The sequence below is a fragment of the Sus scrofa genome, chromosome 12 (genome assembly GCF_000003025.6).
Source record: "Sus scrofa isolate TJ Tabasco breed Duroc chromosome 12, Sscrofa11.1, whole genome shotgun sequence".
Taxonomy (NCBI): domain Eukaryota; kingdom Metazoa; phylum Chordata; class Mammalia; order Artiodactyla; family Suidae; genus Sus; species Sus scrofa.
Window position 1 is genome coordinate 61,466,984 of NC_010454.4, and position 27,383 is coordinate 61,494,366.

Consider the following 27,383-nt stretch of genomic DNA (forward strand, 5'->3'; position numbering starts at 1 on the left):
TTCTACCCAGGGGAAACGGAGGCTTGGAGGGGGACGACAGGAGCGAGACCCCAGAAATCCAGTCTCCTCTCTTCCCCGCTGCCCGCCACCAACCCTGCTGTGGATGTTCCTTAAATAGAAGCTTCCACCCAGACTGATCCCTGGGAATGGACTCCGGACACCAGCCTCGTCCTGCCTTGTCACTTTCTTGCCTTTACAAGATTGCTTGCTTAGAAAATGCTGAGGCAATAAATGCTTTCTGCACGAAGTTAAAAAAAAAAACCGTCCTGAAACCCACCTGTTGCATGTGTGCAAATGACTCTCATTCCTCAGCGTGGAGGCTGAGCCTCTGCTCAGGTGGCTGGTGAGGTGCTGCGGGGTGGGGACCCGCCAGGTGGACCTGAATCCAGAGCACTCAGAGAGCAGGTGTAGACAGCGGCCTCCGCCCAGACGTGAAGGAGGCACAGCGTCTCCAAACCTCCAGATTTTTTGCTTTGCTGATGCAAATATATCTGTAAGTTTTTCTTAACATAAATAGGATCGTGCAAAAGGCCCTGTTCTGTCTCTGGATTCTCTGGGGAGGTGGGGCGAGTGGGCGGGGCGGGGTATCTCGGCCAAATCCAAGTCCTTCTCCATCGTCAGGCCTTACAGATCTACAGGCCCAATTCGGAGCGGAGGAGCCCGAGGCCGAGGCCGAGGACTGCGGCCCTGCCCCTCGTGAGGAGGGGGGAGGCCCACCCGCGGAGGGATGCCCGCCTGCCCTTGGGGCCCACAGCAGAGGACGGATGGGCCCAGGGTGGAGGGGCTGGTAATTGGCCGGATTATCCCAGCGGGGAGGCCTCCTTGGGGGAAGCTATTTTTAACTCTGAGCGCTGAAGCCACCTCCCTCTCTCCCTCCCTTGGCCTTTCTTCCCTTCCTCCTGGGGCCTGCGGCCGCACTGCCCCTCTGGAGGAGGGCGGCAGGTCGCAGCAGGTCACAGGGCAGGGTGGCAGGTGGCCCTGCCAGAGAGGAGGCGAGAGGGGCTCAGAAAGCGTGGGGGCACTTGGAGGGCCTGCCAGTGCCCCACCCGGCGGCACCCCTGGAAGGGTGTGGAGATCCTGCCTCAAACTGCTCCAGCTGCAGAAGGGAGTTTTCCCATCGCAAACTCAGAGTTCAGGTGGATCGAAGGGCCCCGAAGCCCTGGAGTCTTGTTTCTCGCACCCTCAGCCCTGCTCTCCTCTGGGCGGGGGTCTTACCCTATTTGGGGCAGAGAGGTACCCGTCGCCCCTGGGAAGAGTTTCCCAGCTGACCCAGCCCAAGTCTTAGGGCGGGTTCTGGCTAGTTGGCTTCGGTCACATGTCCAGCCCCAGCCAATCACAGTGAAAAGCCCACAGCCAGGCCTGGGTCCCCTGCGTTCTGGGTGTTCTGGGCCGGCTGTGGCCCCAGGCCCACCTACCCCGGGAAGCAGGTGGTAGAGGGTGTCGGATGGGGGTGGGTGAGCTTCCCAGGAGAGGGGCCTCAAGAGGGGGAGGATGTGGGCCACAGATGCCTCCAGAGTGGCACAACCAGGACAGAACCCAGCCGGCGCTCTGGAGGTACTGGGCTCGGCGGTTCAGCCCAGGGCCTCCAGACAGCTGTGGCTCAGGGCAGCCGGGAGGAAGGAGACCAATGCCTGCTTCCTGACGGAGCGGGTGGGACTCACTCTCCTGTTTCCAGCGCTGGCCTCCGTTTCTGCAGTTCCGCTCTCCTCAGACGGATGCTGCCGGGTCAGCCCGGGGCCTGCAGGTGCCTGTGCCAGGGGGAGCGCGTGGCCCAGAGCTCGCAGGCACTGGCTGTCCTGACCCCTCCCTGCCGTCAGTTCCCCTGACGAAAGACCTCAGCCTATACACCTGCCGTGTCCTCCCCAGGCAATCCCTCTCCGCCGGTTTGGGGGCCCTGGGCCGTGAGCGTGCTGGGCAGACATACCATGCTGCCCTCGTGCCGAATGACATTCCTTCGAGAAGATCCGCAGTAAACTGAGATGCCTCAGAGAGTGGCCAGCTGGGAAGAAAGTAAAATGAGGGCCGGGAGACTGGGCAGGCCTCTCAAGAGGTGCCCTGCGCTGCCCTGGAGAAAGGACAGGCTGCGGAGGGAGCCCAGCAGCAGAACCAGGCTGGCGGCCCATGTGGCCTGGCCGGCCGAGCAGGGCTTCCAGGACAGGGAGGGGAACCCTGGGACTGTGGCTCTGGGATGCCATGAGCCTCTTTTATGTTGGAGGGGCTCCTGCTGAGGAAGGAGAAACCTGGGCGGGCTCCTGGGAGGAGGCAGCCCTCGGGGTGGGAGGAGTCTGCGGAGCATCCAGGCAGCAGCCTGCGGGGCAGGGGGAAGAGGGACCAGTGAGGCACCGCCCGGTTTTTGCATCTCAATCGATGGTTAATTTATGCTGGTGTTGTTATATTAAGATACAAGTATTACGAGAGTCCACTGCCTGCTCAGAGCAGCAACGCCGGCCTGCGAGGGGCCCCCTGCCCGCCCCACCCCCGATCCGCACGGCCTGTGTCTCTGGACCTCACTTTCCTCAGATGAAGGAGCGGTTCCTAAGGGGCCTGAGAATGCCCAGGTCAGCCGCTGTCTCTTGAAGTCAGTGCGCCTGGCCCCCCGGGCTGGGAAGGCTGGGGGGGCTGGGCCCCGCCCTGGGGGAGGAGGAGATCTCTGAGCGAGGGAAAGCTGGGCGCACTCAGGGCCCTGGGAGAGGCGTCGGAGCCAGAGCCGCTGTGTCTGGGACAGCAGCTCCTCGCGTCTCGCTGGCTTCTCGTGTGGCCCTGGGCGTGGAGTTCTTTACAGAGAAGGAAGTGGGAGCTCACAGGGGACGTGTCCGGCAGGAAGACCCGGGGCAGCTGCCTGGAGAGAGTGCCACTCTGAGCAGCCCTGCCCGGGACGCGGGCCTGCCTCCCACAGGGCAGCTGGTGCCTCGTGTAGCCCAGCCAAGGGCTGTGTGTCCAGGGCCCGTAGCCGCTGCTGGTGGGGAGCACATAGGCTTAGGAATTGAGTTCCCACCCAGCAGGCAGGTCAAGAAAGAGGGAAGCAGAGCCTAAGGGGCAGCAACCCTAGGAGCTAAGCTGCAACATCTGTGGGACCGTCTATGCCGGGAGACCTTGGGCGAGAGACTTGCTGTCTCTGTGAATGGGTCTGATAGTGGCTCCAGGGGAGGCCGGGGCCCCAGGGAGAGAAGGCTTGGCTTACTCTTACACTGGCCCTCTTGGTGAGCAGCTGGGTGGGGGCTCGGTGTGTGTGTGTTGGGGGGTGGATTCTGGGGCTGAGGATGCTCTGGACACACCCTCTTGTCCCAAGAACTGCCAGATCCCAGACACAGACGAGCCTCAAGGTGCCAAGACCCTTTGCCGGAACCACCTCCCAGCCAAGGGCACCCGGGCTCCTCTGGGGACCCTCGGTGGAGCCCTACAGGCGGGGTGTCTTGGGGACCCTTCCTCCTCGGGCCCCTTCTGGGAAGCAGGGAGGGCGGGGAGTTGGCAACGGCCCCCCGGGGGGTCACTGAGGAAGGCGTGCTTTTGGTCCCCTGGAGGTCGTCTTCTAGGAGGGAGAAAACCAGGCCTCTGGGTACTGGTCAGGGGCACAGTGGGGGCGTGGGGCAGCCTGGGCCCTCCTGGCATGCTCCCTCTCCCCACCGCAGCCCCAGCCGCCATCAGGGCAAGGGGACAGACCCGGCTCCGAGGCCAGGCTCCACCTCCAGCAGCTCTGCGACAGACGACAGACGGGTGCTCCTGAGCTTGTAAAGTAGGGCCGGGCGTTGACAGGGACGTGTCGCAGCGCGTGCTGCTCCGTCAGTCCCGGCCGTTGTCCCGGCCCAGAGCGTGCCGAGGACTCTGGGTGTGGACCCCTCCTCTCAGCCCTCACAGTGGCTGCACAAGCACTTGATGATGGGAAAGTGGGGCTCGGAGAGCTGAGGGGATCGGCCTCCATGGCCGGACGGAGGAGGAGCTGGTGTGGCTCCCACCCTGGACAGCCTGGGGTGAGTTTCCCGGGTGGCCCAGGCCAGGTGAATATACCAGCTGCCTGGGGCCAGGAGCCCAGGGCCAGGAGCCCAGGGCTGGTGCGGCCTGCAGACCGCTGTCTGAGCTGCCAGCCATCTGGGCGGCGGCCAGAAAGCCATCCTCCTCGGTTAGAATCCTGCAGCCCATCTTCCTGCTGTGCAGACACATAATTATATTTCACATTAAAGGGGAAGCTGCAGGCCGAGGGGGCCAAGGAGCCCTTTGAGGCTTGTGCTCTGGGCACAACCCTGCCTCCTTGGCCCAGTTCCGTGGCCCTGGAGCTGAGCAAGGGGTCAGACTGGTGGTAAAATGGGGTCTCCCTCGGCCAAGGCCCAGCTGGGCAGGTCTGTCTGCGGGGATGAAAGGCCTGGGCCCTGCGGAAGGCTGAGAGATCTGAGGCCCAGACAATAGGCCCCAGGAGGCTTGGAGGGCAGGGCGCGTGGGGACAGGCAGAGGCAGGGGTGGCAGGAGAAGAGGGTCACGCGGGGGTCAGGTCTGCAGAGGAAGGGGGCAGGAGGAGCAGCACAGAGAGAAAGCAGGAGATGGAAAGTCAAGCAGAGAGCACGATGAGAGCAAGAGAGATGCTCTTACAGAGGGAAAACGCGTGTGGCCGAGGGTGCGCGCCTGGTGTGCAACAGGAAGGGGTCCGTGGGAACGCACAAGCTGGGATCCGTGTGCACACGTGCGCTTGTGGAGCTCCTGCCCTGCACGTGCCCGTGTGAGTGGGTATGCACCTGTGCATCTGCAACCATCACGCGTGTCACCGCATCCTTTTTGCATGTGTGGATCCAGCCGCCTGAGCTTGTGTACTTGGTCGTGCGCACACGTGTGTGCAAGATTTCCTTGCCCGTGTGTGCGCTCGCCGTGCACCTGTGCGCGCGCGCGCGTCTCTGGGAGGACAAGCCTGTCTGTGTGTGTGCGCGCGCGCGCTCCAGCGCGCGCTCCGGCGGCTGGCGGTGTGTCTGTGTGTGGAGGGGGCCGGGGCTGGGGGACGCAGGGCCGGGCCTGGGCCGGGTGGGCGGGGCAGCGGCGGCGCGGCGCGGGGCGGGCGTGCTCTCGGCGGAGAGTTAGAGTTGTTGCCGAGCTCGGTTCTGGTGACGGCGGGGCGCGGAGCTGGGTGCGCGCCGAGCCTCAGCCTCCCGCCGCCTCCTCGCCCTCCATTCCGCTCCCCCGCCTTCCCCGGCCTCGCTGCTGCCACCGCCTCCCCGGGAACGCTCGCCCAGGGCGAGGGGCTGGAGCGGCCGGAGCGGGCGCGGAGGAGCCGGGCGCCTGGGCGTAGGGGAGCGCGCCCGGCCCAGCCCGGGATCGGGTATCAGCGGGCGGGGGAGGGGGGCGCCGGCCGCACTCACAGCCGGACGGAGGGACGGACACCCGCCGCGCCGAGCAGCGCGTGCGCCCCGCGCCCGGGGACGCCGTCCAGGCGCGCGCCCCCGGCCCGCGGCTGGACCCGGGCGATCGGTGCCCCGGCCCGACGCGCCCCTCCGTGAGATGGAGCGCCCCCGGGGGCTGCCCTGAGGCGGCGGCGGCGATGCAGCCAGCGCGGCCGCTGCCGGGGCCAGAAACGGCCGCCCGGAGCTCGGAGGACGCGGAGCGCGCCGCGCCCGGGGCACTGACCGAGGTAAGTGCGAGGGGCCCGGCTCCAGCTCCGGGCAGGCCCCCTCCCCGGCCGAGCGAGCACGAGGAGGTGCTGCCGCGGGGAAGGTGGGGCGGCAGGGTTTGGTCGCCCTCCGGTTTTCTGGGTTTTTTTTTCCTCCCTTGGTGAGCTCCCGGAGGAAATGCTGACTGCGAGCTTTTCTCCCTGCCGTGTCTCCAGCGACCGCCACCAGGGAACTTTGCTCCTTGCTAACCTTCGTCCTGGGGGCGCTCCGGGAAACTTTGAGGCGCCCTCGGTCCCCCTCCGGACGACTTGCACGAGGGGGCTGGGGAGGGAGCCTGGCGAGGCACTTTCGCAGGCGGCATCAGTCCTACGCGTGACCTTCCTCTGAGACCCCCGACCGGGTGGGGGTGCGGAGGGGGGCGCAGACCCGGAGCGGTCTGGAAAATGCCCCGAGGCCCCAGCTGTGGCTCCCTGGAGTCGTCTCTCTTCCCACCTCCTGTGCTCTGATGGAGAAAAAAATATTCTGGAAATGGTGTTCTCCGCTGGCGAGTGAGCCAGCCGCACCTTTTTTTTTTTTTTTTTTTTTTTTTTTTTTTTTTTTTTTGGCTTTTAGAAGTCGGCCTTGATCACGGAGTGAGTGGCCCCTCGGCTGAGGGAGAAGCCCAGCGGGGTTCGGGCCAGGGTCCCTCTCCTGCTGTCTCTCTGGATGTCCTGGGGCTCGTTGGCAGCGGCTGCTGGGTGGGGAGCTCCTGCGGGGCTTCAGATGGGAGTAGAGGCCCGATCGGGCGTCAGCGCGGCCGGCTCTGATGGAGTGTGCACATGTCATGTGAATGTTTTAAAACCTATGTTTGGAACCGGAGGTCACAGGAAAGTGTTTCTGTGGAGACGGTCTTCGGTTCTGGGAGGTTCTTCTGCCTCCCCACAGCCTGGGTGTGCTGGGACCGGGGACCCCAGCTCCCCATTTCCCAGGCGGCTCTTCGTCTGGGAGCCTTGCGCAGCCTGTGACGGCTGCTACTTTCTTCTTGGCTCCCTGTGCCCCGGAGGGAGCCCGGGAATGAAGGGCTGGCGACCTCCTGCCCCCCATACCGGTGCCTTGGAACCTGGGTTCCAGGCTCCGTCTCCGGGGAGCGCAGAGGCGCCCACACGCCGCTGAAATCAGCAGCCGCCTCCTCGAAGGTGCAAACCCAGAAAGGCGGAAGCCTCCGGCCTGCCTCTCACCCCCTCCTTAGGCGCCAAGGGAGGCCGGGCCCTGCCTGCTGCCCGCTCGCTCGCCCCCAGCCCCAGCTTGGGCAGGTCTCCGCGCTGGATCACCACCTTGTGGCCCAAGAGGGTCAGGGAGGGGCCAGCCCCTGGGGCCTCTGGCCTCTTTGTGGCACACCCCCTCCTCCCCTGTGAGACAGGCACCCTCACTTTGCGCTGGGACCCCCCCCCCCGCCCCAAAGAGACTCCACAGCCGAGTCTGCCCCTCACTTTCTGGCAGCCCCTCCCCTCCGGCCAGGGGACGGGGTGTTGACAGCTCCCAGAAGGGGCCTTGGAAGGGCTCCGGTCAGGCCCAGACCCCTGAGGGAGAGCAGGGAGCAGGAGGGGGGGGCCTGGCTTGAGCACCCTTGGGCACGAGAAGGGGGCTCTGGTGTCCTGGACAGCAGGGGAGGTCCCTCTTCTCCTCCGGCAGACTGCTGATGGAGAAGCTGTCACCTGGCATCTGCACTCACCTGGCCAACATGCGTGCCGGTCCCAGACCCCCTCTTGGTGCCCCCACCAAGTGAGGGCGGAGCAGAGCCCCCCTAGCCCTGAAGGGCAGGGCCCTGCTCTTGGGGAAGGGGGCAGAGCCCAAGTCTGTGCTCCATCCCCAGACCCCCCTCCCCTGGCTGCCGTGTCAGGCCCCGCCCCTCGAGGCGCGTGCCTGGCGGAAGGATGTTCAGGGCACTGTGCTGTGCTGGGAGGAAGAGGTGCCCAGAGAGGGGCAGAATCTTACCCAGAGCCACACAGCAAGTCAGAGGTTTGAGCAGAAACCTCCACCCAGCTCTCCTCAGGCTGCCCTGCCAGGTTTCCTGCCCCAGGGCCTGAGTAGCAGGACAAGGTAACATTGGTGGCCCTGAGGCAGTGAGATAATAGTGCAGCGGTGATAGTACTGACAACAGTAGCAGTGACAGCAGCGTCCTGCAGTTACGCACCTCTGGGACCTGCTCTGCCTGTGGGCCTCCCCCCGCCGCCCCCCCCCCGGCCTGGCCAGGCCTCTCTCTGGTGCCCTGGGCCTCGGCTGGCAGCACCAGACATGGCACCCAGAGCCCTTGGTGCTGTGTCTGGGGTAGAAGCAACTGCACTGTCACTCCTAGAGACCTCTGTGGCCCTTGTCTGCCTCCAGGCTGGAGGCCGCTGGAGTCCTGCAGAGCCCAGGATGCCCAGCCTCAGCCCCACTGCCCCCAGCTCAGGCTAGGCCTTTCCTCCGACAGGTGCAGCTGCCGCCTGTTGCTGGGCCCCTGCCCGGGCTTCGCCGTGAGTGACGCCTGGGCACACCTGCCCCTCCCCTGGGGCTGCAGCTGGAGCCCTGCCTCAGGCTGGCGTGGAGGAGAGACTGGGAGGGAGGCGTCCTCCCTTGGGCAGCAGGACGGGTAGAGGCTGGGCTGGCCACTCGGGAGGTGTGGTGGGTGCGGGCACAGTGCACAGGATGGCTGCTCCGGGGGTATGTGGCAGCGTGATGGGGAGACGGCCAGGGGAAGGCCAGAGATGAAAGGAAGCCAGCCTGAAACTGGGCCGCGGGCAGGGCAGGAGGCCCGGAGGCTTCAGTGGAGCCGTGGGGGTGGGGGCTGGGCCCAAGCAGGAGGGTTTTCCAGAGGATCTGGGGCTGAGGGCAGAATTGGAGCCCTCGCTGGGCACTGGCTGAGGGCCCAGCACGCTGCCAGCTGATTTAATTTCCTAATGGTCGACCAGTGCAGAGGGTGGCATTGGCTCCGTGAGGCCCGGGGAGGCTCTGGGAGAAACTGGAACCTGTGCCTTTCGGACCCAGAGCCCTGGTGCTGTGCCAGGGCCAGAGCTGCATCTTTCCGCATCCCGCAGACACCCGCCTGGGGCATTTGTGTGCCAGGCTGGCATCCCCTCCCCTGTGTGCCCAGGGCTGGTCCCCGCAGGTCCTGGAGCCTGCTGGCCACCGCAACTTCCAGGCTGCTGTGTCCTCAGGGCCTGTTAGGGCCTGGCCTGCAGCAGGTGCTCAGTCAGTGTGTGGTGGGCTGGGTTGGGCTGCTTTCCCTGCTGCAGAGGCCGCGGTGGCAGCCGTGGCGGCTGTAGGCTCCGGAGTGGAGACCCTGGTGCCCGACTGCGCCGCGGTGGCCCCAGTGCAGTGTCCCCCTGTGAAGGTCTTTGCGATGTGGGTTGACCCGCAAGGGCCTTGTCGTTTGGGGGCGGCTTTCGGGCAGACAAGGCTGAGGGAAGCGGCTCGTCTGACATCGACCAAGCCACTCCTCCTCTGGGGCCCCAGTTTCTCATCCGTGAAGCGGGATCAAGGCCCCGGGTGGGGAGGTTTGCGCGCACCTAGGGGGGCTCCATGAAAGAGGGCATGTGGGCCCCTGGGCTGCCAGAGCCTGGAGCAGGCCGGCCTGTCCTGGGCCACGGGGAGCCCGGAGGCCGAGGGGCAGGGGCGGGCCTGCGGGAGCTGTGTCCTCCGGGCTGCCCTTCCTGCTACACATCTTCTGCCCACCCCACCGGGGCTGCAGCTTGTGTCTTCCTGCCCAGCTGCTGAAGTGGCAGCTGCAAGAGCGGTGTGAGGCTGCAGGGCCCTGCGGACCCTGGTCCAGCCCCGAATTAGCCTTCAGCCCTGTTGCGCCGGACACAGTTGCATTTGCATGGCCCCCCGTCTCCAGTCTTGGGCTCAGGACCCTCCCCGCGCTGATCCGCAGGGCCCTGCAGCCTGGTGCCCGCGGCTGCCTTCGCTTCCCACTTCCCCTCAGGCCCCCCCGCCTCCCTCCGCCTCGCTGTGCCTTCATCACGCCAGGCCTGCTCCCGCCCCAGGGCCTTTGCACCTGCCACCCGCTCTTCCCCAGACTCGCTTCTCCAGACCTCCACACAGCGCCTCCCTCGTCACCAGCAGGTCTTGCCCGAATGCCACCTCCTCCACGAAGCCCTCCTGGCCTCCCTGGTAACACGCAGTCCCCCATTCTTCCCCTGCTGTTTTCCTCGGTGGAACTTAACACCATCTGCCGTGTCGTGTTTTGTCCTGTTTGCTGCTGGTCTCCCTTGGGATGTAGGCTTCTCGAGTGTGGGGCTGGTGCGTCCCCAGCACCGGCAGCAGGACCCAGTACTGAGTTGGTACCTACTTGGCAGTGAGTGGGTTGACTCCCCTGGCATGGTGCCGACACAGTGAGTGCCCAGTAGCAGCAGAAGCCAGAGTCGCCGTCCCATCGGCAGATGAGAAGACTGAGCCTCGGAAAGGTGACATCACGTCCCAGAATTGCGGAGGTCGTCAGGGGCAGTGCTGGCATTCGGACCTTTTCTCTGAGCGCTCGGCCTGCCATCTGTGGGCGGGGAGGGAGCTGGCATTTCTTTCAGGCCTTCCTCTGCTTTGAGCTTTCTAGCTGGGACCCCACCTGCTGCAAGCTCAGAGCCTTGCTGTGTGCCTGGAACCTGGCCTGCTTCTGGCTCAGGGTGTCCGTACCCCGCCCTGTGAGGGCATTGACCTGTCCCTTGGCAGAGCTGAGACGCTGGGGCGTCGGGTCAGGGCTGCTCAGCTTGCAGCCGACCTCTGCCCTTGGGGCCTGGGTGGTGCCGGGGTCACTGTCTCGCTTTCCTGCCCTGCGAGGCGTTTTCAGAGGGCCAGTGGCCATGCGTGTTGGGGTCAGTGGGTTTTCCCTTCACTGCCAGGTCTCTTTTTTTGAACATGACACCCAGGTTGCAAATTTGCCATTTTCATCTTTAACCGCGTCCCATTTGTGAAAAGAACCTACGAGCTTTCTAGATGGCAAAGCACAGCCCCTTGTGTTCGCTTGGGACGTCCCATCGCCCCTGACGGGTCAGGGCTGACGGTCAGGGCTGGCGTGCCTTCTGTGGATGCGCTGTGGGTTCCCAGGCACCCATCCCTGGGGCAGAACCAGAGCCCTCCACGCCGCGAGGGGTGCCCTGTGGGAGAGGGCAGTAGGACGTCCCCACCGTGAGAGGGGCAGCTTGGCCAGAGGTGGCACAGCTCTCTGGAAGCGAGTGGGGACAGTGGCTGAGAACTTGTGCCCCTGGAGCCTGCTCATGGCTGTTTGGAGCTTCCCTAGGAGAGCTGGGCCGGGAGGGGAGCGCCTGTGCGGACAGAGAGGTGTGTGTGCGTGTGTGTGAGACAGAGACAGAGAGGCTGAGTGTGAGGTCAGGGACAGGCTGTGTCCCCCCCGCCCCCGCCTCCCCCTGACTCCTTCCAGCTGCAGCCCAAGCCCCCGGAGTTGGCGGCTCCAGCCCTGCAATTCTCCAGCACTTAAAGCAAAAATAAAAGGCTGCCAGCAGCTGGCGTTCTGGGTGGTAGCAGCCGCGCCGCCCCTGCCCCGACCCTGTGCCTCTGGGCTCTTGGTTCCGGGCCAAGCTGGGCCAGGCTGCCACTCAGGCCTGGCAGGGCTGAGGGGGCCTAGGGGGGCCGAGGGGAGCTGGCTCTATCCAGCCTCTTCATGGGACGAAGGCGGGCGAGGCCCGGAGTGTGGGGCCCGACTGGTCCCGTGGAGGCAGACGAGGATGGACGCCTGTGATGCCCGAGGTGCCAGGATCCTGGTGCAGGCGAGGGCTCCACAGCAGGGCTTCCCAGGGGCCTGGGCTCTGGCCTTGTGGGAGCGGGGCATGGACAGGACCCTGGAGCGCCGTTGCATGACAGCCTGGGGACCTTCCCTTCCCAGAGAGCCCTGGAGATCCTGGCTCGTTGAATATGCATGACGTTGGAATTGAGCGTTATCACACCTTCCGCGTGGTGAACTCTCCGCGGGCACCTGCGCTTTGCCCTGGGGCCGGGCTGCTGGCTGATGTCCGGGTGGCGGGGGCGGGTGAGGAGGGGAAGAAACCAGCGGACAAAGACATGAAGGAGCCTGGGCTTTGTCGTGTCGTTTCGTTAATTCTTCCAGTGTTTAGTGGCCAGCGTGTCGCGTGCTCGTGGTAAAGCATCAAACAAATGTAAGGCTAGAAAGGGAATTTCTTTCGCAAACCCTGTCTCCCCCTCACCACCCCCCAGAGCCTCATGCTCTTGAGGCGACTGTCATGAGAGACGCTTCCGGATGGTCTGAGGGCTTCACGACCGTGTGGCTGTGGCTCCGCACTCAAGCCAGCGTTGGCACGTCCCTTGCTGTTGCCCGTCCCCTCTCTCCCTTTCTGGGTTTCCTCTTCTCTTCATCCCTCGGAGGCTGCAGGCGTGGGTGGACCCAGGGGCTTCCTCGCACTCTCTCTGTTGGTGGCCGAGGGCTCGCGGGCTCCCGGGACTGTGGTGACCGCCTTCGGGGTTTGGCCCCTGGTTGGGTCACGGCCTCCTGGCGACCGGGAACCTGGGACTGCAGGCTTGGCCTGTGTCAGCTCCGGGGAGGGGCTGGATCTTTGCTGGGTACCTGCTTCCTCAGACCTCTTGGGAGGCCTTTGGAGAATCTGGATCCCCTGTTCTGTCCCCGGAAGTTCTGGTTCCGAGGGCCTGGGCGGAGACTGAGAGTGTAGTTTCCCGTCTTCCTAGCAGTGCAGCCGCCACCTTAGCCCCCACAGGGCAGCCACCTGCTGCCTCCAAGTCCCCGACCCCATCTCTGTTGGGGACTTTGTCACCCCCTGAGCCATCTCTGAGCTGCATCAGCTTTGAGAGGAATCAGCAGGGCCCCCACCTGGCCCCCCCGAGGGCCTCTGTGGAAAGGACCCAAGAGGCTAAGAGGAGAGGGTATGAGCCACCCACCGCACTTGCTCGTCTTGAGCCTCCTTGCCCCCCCGGCTTGTAAGTGTCATGCTGCTGTCTGGGAATTCGTTTTCTTGGCCTCTTTCGGCCTCAGCACTGTGGTCAAGGCAGCCAGGGTGGTGCCCTCTCTCCCCACCCCCTGCCCCTCTGCCCTGCAGGCCGGAGGCTCGACCGTGCCCATGGCCGCAGCCTGCTGTGCCTCAAGCTGTCAGCCGCACCTGCCGGGCCAGGGCAGCCAGGTTCCCCCCAGGCCCCAGGAGCCTTCGGGACCACTGGAGGGGAGGCCTCCAGCAGCCCCTGGGGCAGCCGCAGGGTGGCCCAGCCCCTCCCCGGGGGCTTCGTCGCAGAGGAGACCCCGCCACCCTCTTCCTGTTTTTTGCCGGCCCTAACGGCCACAGGCTCTCAGCACTCACGGGGCCTGGCCGCGGTCCGACAGCAGATGCCCTGGCCCAGAGGCTCCCGAGCCAGGTGACCAGGGTCCTGTCCAGACCCAGCAGCCCTCCTGGTGGGTCTCGGGACCTCCAGTCACTGTGCCACAGATCAAGCCTGGTGGGCGGTCAGTGGAGGGGGGACAGCACCTGGGGAGCTGTAGCCCGAGCCTGTGGCCTCGGTCTGCTCACCTGGGAACTGGGACCATGAGGGCAAGTACACCTGACATTGTGTCTGCACTGCTCTGCCCGGGGACCGTCTGTCACCCAGGTCCAGAGCAGAAAAGAGGCTGGAAAACCGGGAGCAGGGCATCTGCATTGCTTTCTCGCGGCTGCTGTCAGTAGCCACCACAGCCGGGTGCCTTAGGACAGCACAGCTCTGGAGGCCAGAGCCTGAGATCGAGATGCTGGGAGGCCCTGGGAGGGCCGGCTCAGGCCTCTCTCCACGGCCCTGGCTGCCAGCGGCCGTGGGGCTCCGTGGCTTGTGGCCGCATCCTCACGCGCATCCTCTGCGCCCGCCTCCCGCGGGCTTTGGCGCCTTGCCTCTCCTCTCCTCTCCTGAGGACGCTTGCCGTTGGCTTCGGGTTCGCCCACATCCAGGAGGGCCTCACGTCCAGGCCCTCGGTCCAGTTACGTCTGCACAGACCCTCCATCGAAGTGCGGCACATTCACAGGTGCTTGGGGAGCCGTCACTGAACCACTGCCCACAGTCAACCTGGATAGGCCGCCCTGGGTCCTCACGTCTTTTTAGGAAGAAAAAAATGGCAGCAGTGTGTCTGGGAGGCACAAGCACATGTGCTTGGCCTCCGCTGCTTACCTGCTGTGTGTCCTTGGGCAGCGTGCTCAGCTGTTCTGTGTCTCTCAGTTTGTTCATCTGCAAACTCGGTCCCGCTGGGCATCAAGGTCCGGTCGGAGGAAACGCTCAGGACTGTGTTGTAGCTACCACCTTTTATTGGTACCCCAGTTGGCTGCATGACGTGCAGATGCCCCTGGTATTCCCGGCGCTGGGCTGGATTCCGTTTCAACAGCCCTTGGCCATCGTCACATAAAACGATGCCACAAACACCTGGGTTGGGGGGGCGTTGTGCCAGAGCCGTCCAAGCAGAAAGCTCTGGATGTGGCCCTGCTGGGTCAGAGGGCGTGTGCCTTCGTGACTTTCGGAGCTGCCCCCGCTGGGCCCTCCAGAAGGGTTCACCTGTTCCCCGCCCCTCGGAGCGCTGAGCGTGCCTGGGTCCCACCGTGGCCGCGGCCATCCTGCCTCCTCTTCGGCGGCATTCCTTGGTTTCTCTTGTTCTAGAGCCAGTGGAGCGTCTTTTCACGCTGAACCCCTCTCTCGTTCCCTCGCTGGCTGCTGCGTCCCTGCGGAGAAGTTAGTTCCCTGAGTCTCATCTCCCCCCCCGGTGGAGGTCTCTGGGTTTTGGGCGGTGCTCCTGCTGGGTGCGGTGCCCTTTCTCATCCTAGCGGGTCCTCCTGATGAGCCTCAGGGTTGGGGAGCAGCTGCCGCATTTCCAGGTGCCAACGGAGGGAGGGGGCTGGGTTTCACTCCTGCCGGCCCTCTGCTGGCCCCATCCCCGGGTGGCCGGGCGGGGTCCCTCTGGAGGTGGCTGGCGCACTGCTGAGCCTCGATGATCCCTTGGCCTGAGGCCACGTGGCCCTGGCGCCTCGGTGCCCTTGGCCCTTCCCTTGGTTCCCGCTGACCGTCAGGATGTTTTGGGGGCTGCATCAAAATGCCTGCCTGTGGGGCGTTCAGCAGCCGGGCTGTCACTGGTGCCTTCACTTCTCAGGAAGTACCGTGATGTTTCACTGAGACTTGGCACCCAAACATCGTAATGGAAATGACTGTTTACCGCGTGCCTTCTGGTGCCAGGCGCTGCGCCCGTGCTTCCCCGACATCATCTCATTTAATTCTCAAAACGTCCTGGGGAGGAGCGGGGCTTGAGGAGGAGGCCTGAGGGGGGCGGGTGGCCAGAGGGCATCTCAGCCCCGCCGGAGAAGCCAGATGGGGCTCAGTTTCCTCCAGAGGCACGGGGTCCTCTCAGAAGGGTGCGCCCTGCTGGCTCACCTTCGGGTGGAGGCCGGGACCTGGGCTGAGGATCCGGCAGGTGCAGTGCTGGGCCTGGGCCGGGTGGGCTGGATTGAGATGGGGCTGCCCCGCCCCCAGTTGCCTTGTGACGCCAGGCAAGTGCGTCACCTCAGGCTCGCTTCCCTACTCTGGGAAGTGGGGCGAGGTCTGTGGTTTTGTGAGCAGGTGTCTGGAGAGGGAGGGTCTCAGTGTCCCATCCGTTTTACAGGTGGAGAAACTGAGGCCCCAAGGGGGGGAGGGGCTGAATAACCTGGGGACCTCCATCCCCTGTGAGCTCAGCGGCACAACACGGGGCTCGTCCGGTCTCCCTCGTTTTTAGCCCACGGAACCAGGGTAGAAGGATGCCCTGTTGTCTGAGCACCTGCTGTGTGCTGGGAGGCTCGTGCAAGGGAAAGATTTAGACCAAGGCCCTGCCGAAGTTCTCGGGCTGGGGGTCACCCCCCTCCCTCCATGTCTTAGGCAGAGGTGGGGCTCGCATCTCCCCATCAGCCCCTTGTCCCCGGACCCGCCACCCCCCCGCCCAGCCCCCCACGGCTGAGTTTGTGCTTCTGTGGCGCACAGAGGTGGGTGGCCGAGTCACAAACCCGTCCGTGAAGGCTGCTTGATGACCCAGGATGTGGCAGTGCGGCTTCGGGGAGACAGCAGGGCTGCCAACCACGTCTCCATTCATTCACTCGCCCGCGTAACTGTGGACCAAAGTGAAATGAATCCACGTGGCCTGAGCGGACGTCTCTGCAGAGGGCAGGGGCTCTGGGGCTGGTGGAGCAGAGAAAGCTGCTGTGGCACCCGCGTCTCCCAGGTGGGTGTCCAGCCAGTGGACCTTCGAGAGCCGTTCAGAACCATCCCTGTGCCCTGGTCCCCCGCCACCTGCCCCTCCTGGACATGCAGGAAACAAGGTTTCAGGGACCCGAAGCCCAGAGTCCTTAATATTAGAAACTGCTGCTTTGGAAAGATGGTATCAAGAGAATGAGCAGACGCACTCAAGCTACAGACTGGGAGCAAACATTTGCAAAGGACACACCCGACCGAGGACCGTTATCCAAAATATCACAAAGCGCTCTTCAAACTCAATAGCAAACAACACGAGGAAAAAATGAGCCGAAGCCTTGAAGAGGCCTCCGCAGCGAAGACGTGCCGATGGCAGGTCAACACAAGAGAAGACGCGCCACGTCATGCATCAGCAGGGAAACGTGGATTAAAACAACCACCAGTCTACACCCCTTTAGAGAGGCCGGGGGGATGGAGCAGGAGGAACCCTTCCCTGCTGGCGGGAATGAGAAGCGGTACCATCGCTTTGGAAGAGAGTTTCGCGGTTGCTTACAGAACTAAACATCCTCTTGCCGTGTGATCCGGCAGGGATGCCCCCTGGTAGCTGCCCAAGGAGGCCGGAAACGTACCTCCACACAAAAACCCGCCCATGGAGGTGATGGCAGCGTGATTCGTGGTTGCCGAAACTTGGAGGAGACATTTTCTTCAGGAGGTGAACAGAAACACGCGGGGCGGCCTGACGGCGGCGTGTCCTTCAGCGCCAGAAAGAAGTGAGCTGTCGAGCTGTGCAAAGGCCGAGCAGCCCTAGGCGCGCACGACTAAGAGGAAGGAGCCAGTCCTCCGGGACGACCCGCTGTGCGACGCCAGCTCTGGCGTCTGGGAGCGGCAGAACTCTGGAAGCGGCGGGGAGCCCAGCGGTGGCCAGGGATGGAGGATGGCCATGGACGGGCAGAGCACAGGGCTTTAGGGCAGCGGGGCTGTTCTGGGCGATTCTGCAACGCAGGGCGCAAGGCTTTGTACCTTTGTCCAAACCGCAGAGAGCGCCGTGCGGAGCGAGCCCTAAGGTAAACCCTGGACTTGGGGTGATGACGTGTCAACGTGGCTTCATCGATGGCAGCAGGTGCCTCGCTCTGTTGAGGAATGTCGGTGATGGGGGGACGCTGTGCACGGGTGGGGCGGTGTGGGAGCCCCCGCACCCTCCCCTGAAGTTGGTGATAAATCTAAAACTGCTCTGAAACCTACTCCTGGGGACAAAAAGGGAGTCCCTGCCCTCGTGTGTTAGCAGGTGTAGACCCCTGACTTAGTGACTGTGGAACTGTGAGGGGAGGGCCGGGAGGGCCAGGAGGCAGCGGTGACACGCACAGCAGATTCCAGGAACGGCGCCGTGGCTGTGGAGCGCGGAGGGTGCCAGTTCCGGCTCGAGGCTTGGCGTTTTTTCTTTCCCATGCTGTGCGGCGGCTGCGAGGAGTTGGCTCTTGCTCTGTGTCCCAGTCCGTCGTTTGAACCAAGGCGACCTGTGTTGAGTCCGTGTCCTGGGGGGGAGGTGGGAGTAATGGGAGCCCAGCCTCACCCCCCGCCAGGGTCCCGCAGGCCCTGCACACAGTAGGCGCTCAGCGTGTGCTCACTTGAGGGTTGCGGATGTGGGTGTGTGTACCCAGCAGGGCCCTGTCCAGCAGGGGAGGGTGGGTCTGCCTGCTGCCGTGAGGACGGAAAGGCAGGCAGGGGACAGGAGCCCCCTCCCTCTGCACCCCCCAAAGGCTGCAGCTGCTCCACGCGGGAGGCGTGGGCCCAGCTGATCCCCCAGCCCCTAATCAGCCTGTCAGCACCGAGGAGCCGGCAGGAGCCCCATCAGCGCTGCGCCGGTGCCTCGATTTGGACAAGGTCCAAGCCGCCTGGCTCCCCCTGGCCCTGAGACGCTGGTGCTGTGGGTGGAGGGTCTCACGGCCCCCCGCCGTCCTGGGTGTCCCCCCTCCTCACAGCACAGCAGCCTCGGGGGTTTGGAGGGCAGGGCCCGGGACCAGCCGTGTGGCTGGGGTCGCGCCATCTACATGCGCACTGGGAAGCGGGCGCCTGGCTGCGCTTGGCTGCAGCTGTGCTGGGGCCCTGACTGTGTGGAGGGCATGTGTCTGAGTGTGTAAACGGGTGAGGAGGCATGTGCTGTGACCGGTGAACTGGGTGTGACCATGGCACGGGGCGGGGGGGGGCAGTGCTCTGACCCCCACCCCGTGCTGTGCTCTGACCCCGAGAAACTTCTGGCCCCTCCCGTGCAGCCCACCACACTCTCAGGGGCCGGGGCTGCGTCTGGACCAGGACTGGAGGTTCCGTTTGGCACGTTCTTTCCCAGGGTGACCCTGGAAGGTGCTGATGCTCATCCTAGCCCCGTTTACAGACGCAGGCGTGAGGCTCTGAGAGGTTTATGGGGGCTCCTCTGAGCCCTGGTCTCGGGGTCTGGCTCTAGCTGATGGGGTAGCCTTAGGAGCCTGGCTGTAGGCCCTGCCAGGCCTGGCCCTGCTTGCCCCGGCCCAGGCTGCCCTCCCTCGAGGGCACAGTCTTGGCAGCTCCCTGCTTTTGTGCAGGGTCGGCGGTGCCTTTTCTTTTTTCTTTTTTATCTTTTTAGGGTCACACCCGTGGCACATGGAGGTTCCCAGCCTCGGGGTAGAATCGGAGCTGTAGCCGCCAGCCTACACCTCAGCCACAGCAACGCGGGGTCTGAGCTGCATCTGTGACCTACACCACAGCTCATGGCAGTGATGGATCCTTAACCCACTGAGCGAGGCCAGGGATTGAACCTGTGTCCTCATGGATGCGAGTCAGATGTGTTTCCGCTGGTGGGAACTCTTGCTTGTTCATGAGGCACCGCTGTCCACTGGCTGTCCATCTGGGGCCAGACCCTTTAACGCTGTGGGCGTCTCTGGGCTGACCTGCTGGTAGGAGGTGGAAACCGGATGGTGGGAGGCTGGGGAACCCCTGCCCCCATCTGTCCACAGCTGATGGCTGAGTGCCGGCTCTGCCAGTGCCAGGCTTGTCTTAGTCCCCGTAGGACCCATTACACAGATGAGGCCACGAGGCCGGAGTGTGCAGTCAGTCCCATAAGCCTGACGTCTGTCCCCACACCCCCACTATTTCAACTTTCAGCCCCCACGTCAACCTCCGAGGACCCCGTGTTTGGGCCAGTGGCTGGCAGAATGTGCCTGGAGGGGCGCCCTCACTGTGGGGCGTCGCTGGTCACTAGGGCCGGCCTCTACTGCCACCCCTCCTGGAGGAGGGGCCTTAGGAGCCCGGCTACAGCCCACACGGTGTCTCCAGTGTTCACGGGCCGCCTCCCTGGGGCTCAGCTCCCTCCTGGGTGAACGTAGACCTTTGCAGCTTGAGTGAGCCCCCCAGGTAAAGTCCTTGGGTCCCAGGTCTGGCGCGTTGTGGGCAGGTGTAAGCAGTCTTTGTGGGCTCTGCACACAAGTCAGCCCTTGCTCTGCGCCTGGCCTGCGCTGCGTGACTCCAGATGAATCAGATCTCGAAGCTCAGGTCTCCGGGGTGGGAGAGCCCTAGTGTGGTCAGGGCTGTGACAGAGAGAAACCCCGGGGCCCAGAGGGTTGGGGGAGGCCCCAAACCCAGCCCGAGGACCGGGCCAGAAGTTGCCAGCAGTGGGCATCCTGCAGGTGGGGACTGGCAGGGAGCATGGTGCCAGATGTGAGCCGTCAGAAAACGGTGGCTCATTTTCTTTCCAGAAGCTCCTTCTGGGCCCTGCTGGGGCCACAGAAAAGAGGTGCCTGGAAATGTTTGGGGACTCCTGGGGCCGGCAGGCCTGAAAACAGACCACGAGCACACAGTGTGGCCAGGGCTGGAACGGATGGGTCCTCTCCGCAGTGCCTGGCACAGAGATGCCGCTGGTAATGTGGTGACGGTAACACTGCTGTCTGCCAGGCATGGTGCCAGGCTCTGCGTGAACTCATCTGTCCCCGCAAGAGTCACGTCTTCCCCGTGTTAGACGGGGACCTGAGGCCCAGGGAGGTGAAGCCACCTGCCCAAGTTCTTGCCATATCTGATTTGAACGAAGTCGGTGCGCCGGCGGGGGCTGTGGACTGTCTGGGGGAGGGGGTGCTGTTCTGGCTGCAGCTGAGGCGGGGAGAGCGTGGGGGGTGCCGTGCCATGTGGCCCTGGCACCGCCCTCTCTGGCTCCTGGCAGGCAGGCACGGGCTTGGGGTGTCTCTTAGGGGTGCCCACTGCCCTGGCCTTGGGGTCAGGGTGGGGTGAGGGGCTGTTTGGCTCTCACGTGCCGAGGCTGGAGCCGGGTCTCGCACACACCTGGGCAGCCCAGGGGAGAAGGCAAGGCATCCTTAGCCGACAGGCAGGGACGCGGGGGCTCGGAGAGGGGGCTGCAGGGGTGAGAGACACACACCAGAGAGTTGGAACTTGAACTCGGAACCAGCGCACCGCCACGTCCGTTTAGCTTGCGTTTAAGCAGGTGGGCAGCTTTGTGCTTTGCGGACAATGTGAATGCCACCTGCTGTGGCCACTTGCCGGGCAATGACTGTGCGAAGACCCTGTGTGAGGCACCAAGTCTTAAAGGCCCACCTCGCCCCCCTCCGAAGGCCTGTCGGTGCCCATTTGACCGCTGAGGACACTGAGGCCCCAAGAGGCAGCCAGAGCTCTAGCCAGCTGAGTTCCCGGGATCTCAGGAGAAGCCAGGGGTTGTGGCATGCCCCTGGGATTGGCAGGTGAGGGCCCCTTCTCTGTGAGGGTGATGGCTGGAGGTCAGCGCCAGGGGGACTTCACACCGTCCCCGTGCTGACGGCTGAGCCAGGCCAGCCAGCCCTCCACTTGGTGTCTGGATGGGGGCCGGGCAGAGAGCCAGGGTCACCTCCCCAGGTCAAGGCCCCCCACCTGGCTTAACTTCAGGTAGCAGGGGGGACAGGGTGCCCTGAGCCATTCTAACCCCCCGGGGCTGCTCCCGGATGCATGGGGGCATCAGCCAGGCCGTGGATTGGGGCACAGGATCAGGCAAGGTCATGGCCTGGCTTCCATTCGTGGCTGTGTGACCTCGGCAAGTCATGTTACCTCTCTGAGCCTCAGTTTCCTCTTCTGTAAAGCAGGGGTCGTAACAACGCCCACCTCAGAGGGCACCCTACAAGGGAGGTCAAATGCTGTGCAGTAAAGGCCCTGGCTTTGGAGCCACTTGCTGGCTTTAGCCCCCACTTCTGCGTCTGGCAGGCTGTGTGGCCTCGGGTAAGTCACCGTAGTTCTCTGAGCCTTTTTCCTCGTCTGTTGGATGTGGATAATAGCAGACTCTTCCTTCTAGGGCTTTCTCTGGACACGATGAGGCAGGCATGGCACAGCCTGTGCATGTGAGCAGAGGTCCTGCCACAGGCTCTGGAGCAAGGGCGCCTGGTGGCAGCATCCACCTCCCAGACCCTGGCGTGCGGGGGGGGGGGAGTTCGGCTCCTGGCTGCCGGGAGCGAGTGCCATGGTTCTGTCCCCATGCGCTGGGTCTGATGAAGCATAAATAGCCCGCAGTGTCTGTGAGCGAGGGTAGGGAAGCGTCTGTGACCGGGCCCTCCCTCCCCACCTGGCAGAGGCAGCAAGGCTGCTGAGCTGGCCGCGGGGATGAGAAGGAGCAGGAGCTCCTGAATAAGTCATCACACGATCTGGGCTAATGCACTGGCCATGAGGCAACGTGCAATTTGTGCCTTAATTGTCCAGACAGGGTGACTTCTGTGCCCCTGGTCCGCTAAGTGCCTGGTGTCTAGGGCGCCCTCTTCTGGGGCTTGGTGGATCTGCCGGGGGCCCACCTGGTCCCTACTTGCTGCCCTCCCAGATGGGCCCCCCCGACCCCGGGACTCTGATGGGATCCCACATCCGAGACACATCAGATCCCACATCAGAGACTGTCAGGGACTGTCAGCCCTCTGGGTCCTCGGACCTGGGTCCTGGCTCCAGCAGCCCTCGCCTGGGTTGGGGGCCGGCAGGCTGGGCTGGGGGGAGCTGTGCGTGGAGCCTGGGACTGAGCTCCCCCCTCCAGCCATAGAGCTCCATCTCCTCTTTGTACTCTGCGGTTTGATTTTCTTTTTTTCTTTTCTTGCTTTTGAACTGAGGCTGTCCCAGCTTAGCCAGATCCTGCCCTGTTACCAAGGTGACCAGACCATCTCCGCCGTGGCCACTGCCGGGGTTGGGCGAGAGACCTGGGTGCATGCACACGCATATGGCCTGAACATGCATGTGTGCTTGTGCTGTGCCTTGTACACACGTGTGCACACACAAGGCTCTAGCGTAGGCATATGCGTGTGCAAGAGCAGACAGGCGGAGACTCAGCCCAGGGTGTGCAGTCTCGGCGTGGTGTTTGCTTGAGGACACCGTCTCTGTCGCTTTGTGTGTGTTCCCTCGGAGGACGGGGTGCACAGCCAGCATGTGCTGCCCCCAGGCACGCGCCCTCTGTGTGTGAGCAGCGGGCTGTCCGCTTCATCCCTTGCGCCTGGTCTCTGCGTCAGCACACCGGGTCTGGCCACACAGCTGTGGGGTGAACATGTCCCGTGCCCGCCCGCTGTCCTTGGTGAACCCGCCTCCACCTGCTGCGGCGCCCACCTTCAGCACTGCCCGCCACTCTGGAGGCTCCTTTGCTCCCAGGAGGATAACCGGGTGAGCATCCTAGGCGCCCGCTCGGACTGCCGTCCCTCTGGCATCACCTCCAAAATAAGCCACCTGCTCCCAGATCCTTGACTCAGGATCCGTTTCTGGGGAAACAAGTGGAGCCAGGTCTGCGCACAGCCTGTGCTCCTAGAATGACGTGCACCCACTCCCCAGACTGTGCGCCTGTGCCGGACGTGTGCACACACCAGCGCCCTTGCTGGACCCTGACCTGGGCCCTTGGCCTAGACTAGCAGCTGCCCTAGGCAGGCAGTAGAACTGGGCCCCTTTTACAGATGTGGGGCCGGAGGCAAAGGTTAATCTTATGAACACGTGCCTTGGAGGTGGAGGCAGGGCCGTGAGAGTAGGCAGCAGCTGGACCCTGCGCAGGAGGAGGCCACGCCCCCACGCCCCCCTGCTGGCTGGCATGGAGATGAAGGTGGGGCCAGCCTCATCACCCATGCTGGCCACTAGGTGCACGTGACCTCTTCAGGATGCCAGCTTGAGGAGGGACAGCCCCAGGCACTGACCGGCACTGGATTCTCTCTCTCTCACCTGTTTCTTCCTCGTGGGGAGTGTCCTATAGGGTCGTTGAGAGGTGCACACAGGTGGTGCTAAATAAAAGCTTCAGGCGTACGAAGGCTTCCCCTGGGGGTCTCCGTGGCCATCCCTCCTGCTCTTGGGGCAGAGACCCGCTGCTCACTCCTTCTGCACCAGGAGCCCCCCCCCCCCGCCCCGCCCCCAGTCTACTTCCTCTTCCTGGACACAGGCCTAGGGAGGGCCAGTGCTCAAGGCCACGTAGCACCGGGCCCCTGCCCCACCAGTCGTGGGCTCTCAGCAGCCCCTACTTCCCCACAGCACCAGGCAACACGAGGGGGAGGCAGCCAGGGAAGGCTTCCTGTAGGAGGGGCCCTGAGCCTCTTGGAGAGATTGTGGTTTCTCCTGGAGATCTCAGGGCCAGACATGTGGTCAAGTCCTAGGTCTCTGTTCCGATGGCCCTGCAGCTGGATTCAGTTGATTCCGCTCCCAGCTCTGTGCAGGACTGGCTCTGTGGCCCCCGGCAGGGTGCTCACCCGCTCTGAGCCCTGGCCTGCTGCCACTGTGCAAAGGACCCGTAGCATGAACTGGCATAGCTGGTGCCACAGTGTCCATGTGGGTGCACGGCTCCAGCGGCTGGAGTTGGAAGAGCGTGTGAGGCTGCAGTGGGTCAGAAGGTCAGTCACCCTCCAGCTTCGTCCTCCCATCCCGAGCGTCCGTCTCCTCGGGCCATCAGGCCGAGGAGGACCTGTACCTCACCCAGGACGAGATGATGCTGAGAATTGCATCTGCTGAGGCAAGGGTGCTGCTGTCACTCTTCATGCGTTCTAGAAAAATCCTCGGGTTCGCGTTGGCGGCCTGGGCCCCGGGAGGGACTCCCTGTGACTTTGGGTTTGACCTGAGACGCTGTGGGTGGGTGCCAAGCTGCCTCCCACCCAGAGGTCATCTCACCTCTTGGCCACCCCTTCCTGCCGCGGGCCCTCTGCCTGGAGCCTGTGCGGGGGCCCTGGCGCCCGGCTCTCCGCCAGCCGGCCCGCACTTCCCCAGGCCGGGCAGCACCTGCTACAGCTGGATCCCTCCTCTTTTGTTCATTTGCTCCCGAAGGGTCTGTCTGTCATCCTACCTGATGCGAACACCAAGGGGCCGGCACCCCCCGTTCACACCGCACTTGGTGCTCGAGGGAGCTGCTTGTGGGTCAAACGAACAGGCAAAGAGCGAAGAGGCGGCGGGTTACCCCCACCTGCAGGCGAGGCCCCCCGTCTCCACCTGGCTGCCTGTAGACGCTTTCTGACACCCACTTGCTCAGGGTAATGCTTTCAAATGCAGGAGAAAACCCGCGTACAAGAGGAAACAGAGACATGAGCTTCTTGTGAAAATAGGATTTGAAAACGTGTGAGACAGTGATGAGCAGGCCGTTGTTGAAAAGCCCCTCAGAGGTCAAGACCCAGCAGAGGCTGTGGCCAGGGCCTCCCTGCCTCCACGCACCGCAGAGGGAGCCGTGTCCACTTTGCCGAGAAAAGGGGGTGTCCGCGTTTTCCCATGAGTGTTGAGTTCACGCTGCCTTGGGGCCCATCTCTGGGTCCCCAAGGAGGACCTCCTGGCATGTGCCACCTTGGGGCGGGGGGCACACAGCCTGCAGGGATGGGGTCAGCCTACTCACCTGGCCCAGCTCTGAGGGGACGCTGACGACAGCCATGCCCCCGTCCTGCAGGGGTCCCCTGCTGTGAGCAGTTCCCATGAGAGAAGGTGGGAGACCCCGCTCCCTGTAGCAAGGTGAGCAGGGACCAGAGGGGGAAGTGACAGGGCCGGGCCCAAGGCAGGTTGAGGCCGGAGTGGTCTTGGGATAGCCTGACGCCCCGCCTGCCATCTTGCAGTGCAGGCCCTCGAGGGCGCTCTCAGGTCACAGGGGCAAAATCATGAGGGGCCTTCTGAGGCCTGGTTCCTGTTGCCCTCAGCCTCCTCCCAGACCCTGGCCCCATGCTCAGGGCAGTCAGACCCAGGCCCCAGCCTCAAGGGAGAGATTTGGAGGGATAGGAGCAGAGGCATGGAATTGGGTATTGAAGGATGCATAGGAGTTTGAGGGAGCAGGAGGAAGAAAGGGCTGTGGGCAGAGGGTCTGGCATGTGGCAAGGCAGGAGGTGGGAGGCCTTTCCTCCAATGCCGTCTTTGTGGATTTTTACGGCCACTGGCAGGTGAGCAACAGGAGACTCCGGTGCTCCCCCAGCCTGACGGCCGCCACCTCACCCTGGGACCCTCTGGCCCAGCCTACCCGCCTCCCCCCCAACCCCGAACACTTGGAATGGAGCGACGTTCCAGCCTTTATCCTGGTGTTTCCACTTCCACGAACCCTGCCCCCCCGTTCTCTCCTCCACAGGTCTCAAGTCCAGTGGCAGCCCCCTCAGCGAGGCCTTTCCCGACCTCTGGAGTTACTCGGCTTCTCTCTCCCCAGCCTGTTTTTGGTCTGCCCTGCCTACCAGCGCGTGTCGGCTGGTGGCGGGCTCAGCAGGTGTCTGCCCCGTGCTGGCTGGCTGCTCAGTGCAGCTCTGGAGAGCAGGTGGGCTGAGGCCTTGGCCTCGCTCCTGGAGCTGAGCTATAAAGGGGCCCTTGGGTCCCCCAGAAGGCCCACCTATTGTCCCGACTCCTGAGCTCAGGCCACGCCAGGGTGAACCCGGCCCCTCGGAGGTCTGTCAGGCCGCCTAGAGCATTTTCTGATTCCAAAATAAAGCCAGATTTACGAAACGAGGAGGAAAAGGGAAGCTAAGAAAACCGCTATCCCCATGCCCTCAGCAGGTCCCTGGGGACGGAGGCCAGGGGCCCAGGCATCACCCTGGGCTCAGCCTGCTCCGAAGAAAGCAGACGGCCCCTCTGTCTGGACGCAGAGGGACAGAGGCAGGACACCGGGGGCTGGGCTCAGCCCTGCAGCTCCTGTCTCCTCCTCTGTCAGAGACCCTTGGCCGCTTCGAACACCCTCAGGTCCGACACCAGGCGCCCAGCAGAACCAGTTCAGGTCCGGGGGGCTTGGGCAGCAGCACCGGGGCCGGACATCTTGGGGGCTGCGTAGAGGAGGCGTCCTTTGAGCTTGAAAGATGCGTGGCTTTAGGGGCGGCAGAGCCGGGCATTGGAGGGCGAGGGGCTCTGAGGCGTGGGCAGTCCTGAGACGTGGCTCACTGGGGACCGCGTGGTCGCGTGACCACGTGACCTCAGCAGGGCGCCAGCCCCAGCGCGCGCCTCATCCGGACTGTCCTTCTCTCTCGCTGACACTTAAGGACCTTTTATGCATCGAGTAATCAATCCTTTTTATAACAGACACGTATCGTTGGCCCTTTATTTTGCTTATAACGGGGTTTGATAAACAACCTCCCCAGTGTTTTTACGTGGGCAGATTTTCCAGCCTTTTCCAGGTGGCTCCTTGTCACTGTGTCCGAGGCCTTTTCTCTCCTGTGCACATGCTGGGCACTTAGAAAACGTCTGAGACTCGAATTAAGTTGAAGCTTGAAAAACTACAGCTGGGGTTCCCGTTGTGGCGCAGTGGAAACAAATCTGTCTAGGAACCACGAGGTCGCGGGTTCGATCCCTGGCCTCGTCCAGTGGGTGAAGGATCCGGCATTGCCATGAGCTGTGGTGTAGGTTGCAGACGCGGCTCCGATCCCGAGTGGCTGTGGCTGTGGTGTAGGCCGACAGCTGTAGCTCTGATTCGACCCCCAGCCAGGGGACCTCCATAGGCTGCGGGCGTGGCCCTAAAAAGCAAAACAAAAAGCCCCAAACCTACAGCTGGAAGAAAACTAGCCACCATGTGCCTCCGCTCTCTGGATCCCTCCCTCGGAGTTCCTTCCCACCGTGTCCGACGCTCACCCCTTCCTGCTTGGAGGGGAGGGTCGGTCCCCGACCACTCCGTGACCCCTCTTCAGTGTGAGTCGGGGGCTCAGGGATGCGACAGTGGGAGTGGCTGGGGGACCAGGAAATTTCCAGCGCCACGTGTTAACTTGATGAAACCCGGCAGAGAGAGAACATCATTGGTCTCAGCTGACAGATGAGGAAATGGGCTCAGAGAGGTTATATGACTTGCCCAGGGTCACCCAGCAAGGGACAGAGGCAAGACTTGAACCCAAGCCATCTAGCCCTGAGTTTATATTCTCAAACTATTCCCCGCCCCGCCCCCCGCCGTTGGGGTCAAGTCCAAGCTCATTGAAATGACATCCAGGGCCTCTCAGAGCCTCAGTTCCCCCCACATCAGCGCAACCTGCACTCGTGGGCACTCAGGACGCCTCCGCCCTCCCTGTCGTTAGGGTGACAGGGTGCCTGCCTCTCTCTACCCCCTCAGCCCCCAGTCCTTAGGACCGGAGTGTTGGGGCTGGAAGGACAGCCCCCTGTGCGCAGCCAGGAATAGGGAGGCGGAGAGCTGGGTGAGCCGTTGCCAGGGCCAGGCGCGAGGGCAGAGCTCACTGTGCCGTGCTCGGGCTCGGGCTCGGGCTCGGGCTGGGT

At 63.8% G+C, this 27,383-nt stretch overlaps 1 protein-coding gene across 2 annotated transcripts in view; it reads left to right on the plus strand.

Annotated features, from left to right (window-relative positions):
- Positions 1-27,383, plus strand: part of KCNJ12 (potassium voltage-gated channel subfamily J member 12) — an 86,915-nt gene that overhangs the window by 42,525 nt on the left and 17,007 nt on the right. Inside the window, exon 1 of one of the 2 annotated variants that reach the window (XM_021068063.1) lies at positions 5,029-5,608. The exons of the other annotated variant lie outside the window; for it this stretch is intronic. The gene's annotated coding sequence lies outside the window, so the exon portion shown is untranslated. Of the gene's footprint in view, positions 1-5,028; positions 5,609-27,383 lie in introns of those variants that run through there. 2 annotated transcript variants of the gene reach the window in all.